The following is an 8,518-nucleotide window of genomic DNA, read 5'->3' on the forward strand; positions in this document are numbered from 1 at the left end:
GAGGCAAAGGAAAATATGTAAGATGACAGTCAGTTTTCTAACTTGGTAGTCATTCTTTTTCACTAGTCATTATGGGGTCAAGTGGAGCGCCTACTGATCCATAAGATGTGCTAATTGTTACCATTCACTACAGTTAACTTGAATTCCATGTGTCTAGTCTGCCCCTACTCAACAATTACAAGAGTTTCTTGGAGCTTCAGAATTGGTAGGGAACAGGTTAGTTTTGTTGTAATTAATAAAACTACCAAAAAGCCCAAGAGATCTGAACAAGAAGGTCTTTGTCTGAAAGAACACAGGGGTTTCCCTTTAGTCCATGCTTCTAAAAACAAGTACATTGGTACCAATCTAGTGTTGCTATGGAGAAATTAGGGTCTATCTTTGTTGTTCCACTTTGTTTCAAAACATGCACCTGAGAGGGACACAGCTCTTCCTCCAGTGTGTGGTTGCCCAGGATCTAAGGTCTGTCTAGTTTATCCTAGTTATTTCCCTTTCTCTTGTATTTTCTTTTCATTATTCAGAATTAAAGCAATGATCTCATCTTAGTTTTCCAAAAACAAAAAGAGAATTTATTAGATCAACAAAAATTCAGTAAAATAGTAAGAAAATACCCATGCATTATAAGACAATAAAACCTCTATTGCTTTTCTTATTTAATAGGCTACTGGGCTTGTTCTTCTTAGACACTTCTTTGAGAAAATAAAGAATATGAAATATTTTGTTCACATGAAATCCTAGTTTTATTTTTAGTAACATGGCTTTAAACAGGGTATCTATAGATTTGTTAATGCCAATGGAATAATACTTTAAATCTGGTGACCCAGAATAAAATTTCTGCAAAATTTCCTTTATATGTCCAATAATAAGAGATCAAAACCCTGATACTCATGAACACTTTGGCCTGTGAAAACCTACAGGCTACATTCCCACAGGTACAGAGGCTTCTTATCAGGCTCCACAAATACTATAGGCTGGGTCTGCAACCAAAAAGAACATTCAAAGTTTTGGAAAAGAATAGAGAATAGTAGCTGGTAAGAAATCATGGAAGTAATACAAGGAGGTGTAAAGTAAAAAGATGACAGTAATACAAGGAAGTAAAAAGTAAAAAATGGTATCACAAATGAAGAAGAGAGACACCAAGAAGTTAGGGAAGTTGATTATAGTTTCAGGCTGAAAAAAATGAAGAGGGTCAGAATTCACATACTCTCTTAATAAATTTCAAACAGCCATTCTCCCATTACATTCATGCTAGTTTTTGTACAAAACCAGTTTTCATAATTATGACAGGTTTTTTTGTTTAGTGGGGCCAAACTGTAATGTGCGCCAGTTAAGAATGCTGGGGCAGACATTCATGGAGAGGATAGTATTCCCTTATAAATTCAATAAATTTTATGGGCCACTTAGAGTAAAACAGTATGTTTAGTTTAAGTTTGACATATTGAAGGCCTTTTTGGCTTTAATAGCAATATTATTACATTATTTATTAGGCATTTAATGGTGCCGTTTCATATAATTTTCATTCTGCTCTCCTGTGTCCTTCTGCCTTTTCTCCTCCTTCTCCCTCACCTTCTTCTGTTACTCATATCTTCTAAAAGTCATCTGAAGACAAATTAGACTTGGAATATTCACCATAATGCTTTGGGAAAGTGGCCACAGATATCCCCTCACCAGACATTTCAACAAGTTGATTGTATCACATACCATTTAGCCACAGTTTTTAAAATTTATTCATTTATTTTTGGATGCATAGTAAATGTACATAGTTTTGGGGTAGACATATTGAGTTTTAAGTGTCTGTAAAATATTGATGGGAATATCTGACAGAGAGTGGTAGAAAGTTCTGAGGTTTAAGAGAAACAAATACTAAGAAGAACATAGGGTAAGAATGTTGCTGTTCAAATCAAGGAAGAAATGCATTTTAAGGATAATTGAGTACTCAACAGCTTGAACACCAAAATGAGGTCCTTATCTCAACACCAGCCCATTGGCTGGTGGGCTTTTCCACCACTACACAACTCAGGTCTTCTCTGCTCATTTTTTTTTAAGAGCTGGCTCTTATATCTCCATGCCCAGTTAATTTTTGTATTTTTAGTAGAGGCGGGGTTTCACCATGTTTATCAGGCTGGTTTCAAACTCCCGACCTCATGATCTGCCCGCCTTGGCTTCCCAAAGTGCTGGGATTACAGGCCTGAGCCACCATATCCAGCCTCATTTTGCAATATTCTATCCCTTCTCTCTGCACTCTAGCCACACCAGCTCTCTTTAAGTTTCCTGAACTTGTCACATGGCTTTGTACATATTGTCTACAAATGTATATTTGTACATATGCACACATATATTGTCCATATGTATAAAATGTTAAACCCGTAGTTCCACCTCCTCTCATTCCTCTCTGTGAGTGCCGTGGACTGCAGCTGCTTCTAATTCGCTATCTTGGCCTCTCCTGAACTAAGATATTTTTTAACTTTCAATGGGTTTATCAAGACATAACCCCACTGTAAGACAAGAATATCTGTACTGTACGCAAGAATTTACTGTTTATAGCTTCCTTACGTTCATACAAAAAGATACAAAACCCAAAACTGATTACTGATTTTTAGCACATGATCCATAATGCTATCTTATAAAAAGGAGTAAAAATGTAACTCATTCGAACTAAATTTGTTCAATAATAGCCCAACCATAATACATGTTAATTTATTATAATCTAGGAACCTATAATTTATATACACTGAGGTAATTGCTACTGTTTCTCTATCCAAATCAATAAACCGTCCTCAACTGTTAGGCCTATGTCCTGGAAACTAATCAACTGGAGTTACATGTTAATCTGTTTCTTTCTATGTTTATTTGAATATCTGGTGCATATAAAGGTGACATGGTTACAAATTTTCCCATTTGAGATATCAATAACTAGAACTGTTTTGTTCTTTTATCTTACAGTCGAGCTTTGATCATTATTTTCTAAGTTCTTTACAACTCTTGTATTAGTTAACAAATAAAAAGAATCCAGTAAAATGCCTGAGACATTGAAGGTGCTCAATAAAAGTTATTTACCAAACTAACCTTACACATGATTTTAATTTACCTTAGTGTTTTCTTAAATTTTCCCATTATTATCCTTGTCTTATTAAAAATATAAAAAATCATAAGTGCCTTTATTTTCTTTTAAAATTTTTAAAATGCTTATTTTTCTTTGAAGCAATCTACAGAGAAAATAACTTGCCAATTTGAATAACTCTGACAAAGATCTTAAGCCCCATCTTTAGAAGCCAAACAACAGTGGCAGAAAGAGACATGAAGTAAACAATGACAAAAATACTACAATAAAAATATGCTCTGTGACCAGAAAGATCAATAAAGTTTTCTTATTTAGGAGGGTTAGCACAGTGGTATTTATGTTATTTACAGGAAGACAAGGGGGGTAAAAAGAGATACCAGGAATATGCAGAAAGAATGTGACATATTCCAGAATGTTTAAGCACCCAACCCAGATGGAGTTTAGAACGAATGGCAGGGGTAGGTGGGATAAGGCTGGTTAGGCAGGCACATGCTAGATCAGGGAAGTCTGTGTATTTGACTTTAAGGAACAAAAAAAACATTGAAGGATTTAAAGGATACAAGCAATGTGATGAGATTCGGCTTTTTGAAACCTCACTGTGGTTGCAGCAGCATGGTGCTTTCATTTAATAAGGCCTCTCCAAAGAGAAAATGAGGGCAGTTTAAGAGCTATGTAATTTACAGTAAGTCATATGACAGCTATCACTAATACAGCGTATCAATTTACTGCTTTTTACAATAGAGGAAGAGAGCAAGCCTTGGATTAGTACACTAATGAAAACTAACCTTTTCCCCCATAAATGTAAAGATTGCATAGAGAACAATTATGTCAGACTAATACAATTTATTTCTATAATGTCATCTATCTGGGCTTCAGTAAGGACTGATCCAGTTCCAGATGGAAATAAAAATAACAAGCTAGACTGATAGAATCTAGAACACTCCACCACTGAGAGAAAGAACGTGAAATTAGAGGAAGGGTTGATTATTTCTGTTTGGAAACAGAGGGTAGCGGGTGGGTGATCTGCCTATAGCTACTGTTGTTTAGTATCTTTATTCATCAATGTTTGAGTGCTTACCTATTAATTTTTCATATGATAAAAACTTTGTTGAACTTGATTACTTGAAAAAGCAAACATCTTTATATTTTTAATGCATACTATATAGATGAAAGTACAGTGTAAACAAATGAAAAGCAATATATGAAGAAGAAAACAAACTCTAAGTAAAGAAAAATTGTATCAGAAAAGTTTAATGTGTTCCTGGGGCCATGAAGATCCTCATGTATATACATGCATTCATGAATTAAGTTATGCTGGTAGTTTAACATGCATGTATTTTGCTGCAATGTGCAAATAAAATTATGTAAGAAATTTAAATGATTCCCCTTAAAGAAGCATTTCATCCTACTCAGGGAAACAAATTTATTTTGACCTCATATTTCAATAATAATACTGTTATAAACCCTTACACTTACTAAATTAATCCTCATAATAACCCTATAATACAGGTACTACTCTATCTCATTTTAAAGATGAGGAAGCTGTTGGCCAGGCATGGTGGCTCATGCCTGTAATCACAGCAATTTGGGAGGCCAAGGTGGGTGGGACATTTGAGATCAGGAGTTTGAAACCAGCCTGGCCAACATGGTGAAACCCTGCCTTTACTAAAAATACAAAAATTAGCCGGATGTGGTAGGGGGCTCCTGTAATCCCAGCTACTTGGAAGGCTGAGGGAGGAGAATTGCTTGAACCCGGGAGGTGAATGTTGCCGTGAGCCGAGATCGCGCCACTGCACTCCAGCCTGGGCGACAGAGTGAGACTCTGTCTCAAAAAAAAAATAATAAATAAATAATAAATAATAAATAAATAAATAAATAAATAAGATGAGGTATCTAAGTAACTTATCATAGTCACTAGTAAATTGTGGAGTAATTTCAAGATCTAGAGAAAAATTTTTAGCAGATAAAGATTTAAAGCAAACTAAAATTATTAGAAATAGGTCCTGGACATTATTTATTGCCACATTTGAATACTCACTACGAGAATATAGTAGCATCAGACATGTCAGGAATTTCATAAAGCATGATCAAAATTTGATTTGATGTAATGCACAGTAACATGTCAAGCATATCAGAAATATTGTTTAACAGTGACCTAGTAAGGATGATTTTGACCCAAGTTATTATTTGAAGAGAAAACTGAAGGAGGCTATTTCTAGCAGAATATTCTTTATCCTCTGGAGACGTTTCACATGCCAACAACCTGACAGATGATGAAGAATGCATCATGACAAAACTGACCTAAAACTTTCAATAAGATTCACAATGTTATTCTTATTTGCAGATGCTTTTTAGCTACTACATTGCAATTTAGAAAACGATGACTCCAGGGAAAAGCATGGTCTGCTATTTAATGCATTGTGTAACATTAAGATCTACTGAAATTTGCTGGTTCTTTGAAATAAAATGAATCTTTAGTGCTTGAAATTATCCTGTATCAGAAATTCCTAAGGAATGGAATGAGCTTTGACTGCCTTACCTTGAGAATAAGTATATTCACGTAAAGTATATAAGACAAATACTGGTTTAGATGAAGCTCGGCTAGTACTCCCGGCCCCCGCCATTTCGGACTGGGAGCTAGCCTGGCGCAGGCACAGAAGGCGGCGGCAGGGCCCGAGGCTCAGCGGCTCCCAGGCCTGCTGAAAATGACTGAATATAAACTTGCGGTAGTTGCAGCTGGTGGCGTAAGCAAGAGTGCATTGACGATACAGCTAATTCAGAATCATTTTGTGGACGAATATGATCCAACAATAGAGGATTCCTACAGGAAGCAAGTAGTAATTGATGGAGAAACCTGTCTCTTGGATATTCTTGACACAGCAGGTAAAGCAGAGTACAATGCAATGAGGGACCAATACATGAGGACTGGGGGGGCTTTCTTTGTGTATTTGCCATAAATAATATTAAATAATTTGAAGATATGCACAATTATAGAGAACAAATTAAAAGATTTAAGGACTCCGAGATGTGCCTATGGTCCTAGTAGGAAATAAATGTGATTTGCCTTCTAGAACAGTAGACACAAAAGGCTCAGGACTTAGCAAGGAGTCAGGGAATTCCCTTTATTGAAACATCAGCAAAGACACGGTGTTAATGATGCCTTCTATACATTAGTTTGAGAAATAAAGAAAAGATGAGCAAAGATGGTAAGAAGAAGAAAAAGAAGTCAAAGTGTGTAATTATGTAAATACAATTTGTACTTTTTTCTTAAGGCATACTTCAGTAAAAGTGGTAATTTTTATACATTACACTAAATTATTAGCATTGTTTTAGCATTACCTAATTTTTTTCCTGCTCCATGCAAACTGTTAGCTTTTACCTTAAATGCTTATTTTAAAATGACAGTGCAAACTTTTTTTCCCTCTAAGTGCCAGTATTACCAGAGTTTTGGTTTTCGAACTAGCAATGCCTGTGAAAAAGAGACTGAAAACCTATGATTTCTGTCTTGGGGTTTTTGGTGCATGCAGTTGATTACTTCTTATTTTTCTTACCAATTGTGAACATTGGTGAGAAACAAATTAATGAAGCTTGTGAATCATCCCTATTCTGTGTTTTATCTAGTCACATAAATGTATTAATTACCAATTATAATTTCAGTTGAGGCTTTATAATTGGTTTTACTGAAACACTGAGGGAACACAAATTTATGGGATTCCTGATGATTCTTCTTCTAGGCATCATGTCCTGTAGTTTGTCATCCCCGGTGAATGCAAAGTTACACTGTTCACAAAGGTTTTGTCCCCCTTTCCACTGCTATTAGTCATGGTCACTCTCTCAAAAATATTATATTTTTTCTATAAAAAGAAAAAAATGGAAAAAAATTACAAGGCAATGGAAACTATTATAAGGCCATTTCCTTTTCACATTAGATAAATTATTATAAGGACTCCTAATAGTTTTTCCGGTTAAGGCAGACCCAGTATGAAATGGGAATTATAGCAACCATTTTGGGGCTATATTTACATGGTACTAAATTTTTATAATAATTGAAAGAATTTTAACAGGTGTAAAACATTCTCACAGGAATGAAATGTAGTCTCCCTGTGTCAGATTTCTCTTTCATAGTATATAACTTTAAATCTTTTATTCAACTTCAGTCTTTGAAGATAGTTTTAATTCTGCTTGTGTTATTAAAGATTATTTGGGCCAGTCAGAGCTTAGTAGGTGTTGAAGAGACCAAGTTTGCAAGGCCAGGCCCTGTGTGAACCTTTGAGCTTTCATAGAGAGTTTCACAGTCATGCACTGGTTGGTGAAAATGGGGAGGGATTAGGACAGTTTGGAAAGCTCAACAAATACATTCTCACTCTGTGGAGGTCCTGCTGACAAATCAAGAGCGTCGCTTTTGTTTTTAAGAAAACAAACTCTTTTTTAAACATTACTTTTAAATATGAACTCGAAAGTTGAGATTTTGGGGGGGTGGTGTGCCAAGACATTAATTTTTTTTAAACAATGAAGTGAAAAAGCTTTAAAATCTCTAGGTTTGGCTAGTTCTCTCAACACTGGTTAAATTAACATTTCATAAACACTTTTCAAGTCTGATCCATATTTAAGAGTAATGCTTTAAAAATAAATATTAATAAAAATAATCCTTTTAATACACTTAAAATGTTACTTATTTTAAAATATATGAAGTGAGATGGTGTGGTGAGGTGAAAATATCACTGGACTAGAGGGAAGGTGACTTAGGTTCTAGATATGTGTCTTTTAGGACTCTGATTTTGAGGAAATCACTTACTATCCATTTCTTCACGTTAAAAGAAGTCATCTCAAACTCATCGCTTTTTTACAACTATGTAATTTGTATTCCGTTTACATAGGATACACTTATTTGTCAAGCTCAGCACAATCTGTAACTTTTTAACCTATGTTACCATCTTCAGTGAGAATCTTGGGCAAAATTGTTCAAGAGGTAAAGTTTATATTTGAATATCCATTCTCGTTTTAGGATTCTCCTTCCATATTAGTGTCATCTTGCCTGCCTGCCTTCCACATGCCCCATGACTTGATATAATTTTAATACTTCTAATTGCCCTAACCATAAGATTTACTGCTGCTGTGGATATCTCCATGAAGGTTTCCCATTAAGTCACATCAAAATCCCCTACATCTTATTTCCTCAGGTCTCAAAAGAATCTGACAGATATCATAATGGGATTCGACCTAATAGCTAATTTTCAGGTGGTGGCTGATCCTTTGAACACCTCTTTGCTGCCCAATTCATTAGTGACAGTAGGAATTTTCACACCTGGTATGAACAGACAGAACCCTATCCAGTGGAAGGAGATTTTAATAATGATACTGCTGAAAGAATTTCTTAGGTAATCTACAACTAGGACTACCCCTGGTAACAGTAATACATTCCAATGTTTTAATAACCAGAAATCTTCTTACAATGAAAAA

The 8,518-nt window shown here is 35.2% G+C and overlaps 1 pseudogene; it reads left to right on the forward strand.

The window, feature by feature from the left end:
• The first annotated feature begins 5,720 nt into the window (after nucleotides 1-5,720).
• On the forward strand, nucleotides 5,721-6,305 carry LOC100456593 (GTPase KRas-like; annotated as a pseudogene).
• The last annotated feature ends 2,213 nt before the right edge of the window (nucleotides 6,306-8,518 follow it).

This window comes from Pongo abelii, chromosome 5, assembly GCF_028885655.2.
Source record: "Pongo abelii isolate AG06213 chromosome 5, NHGRI_mPonAbe1-v2.0_pri, whole genome shotgun sequence".
Taxonomy (NCBI): domain Eukaryota; kingdom Metazoa; phylum Chordata; class Mammalia; order Primates; family Hominidae; genus Pongo; species Pongo abelii.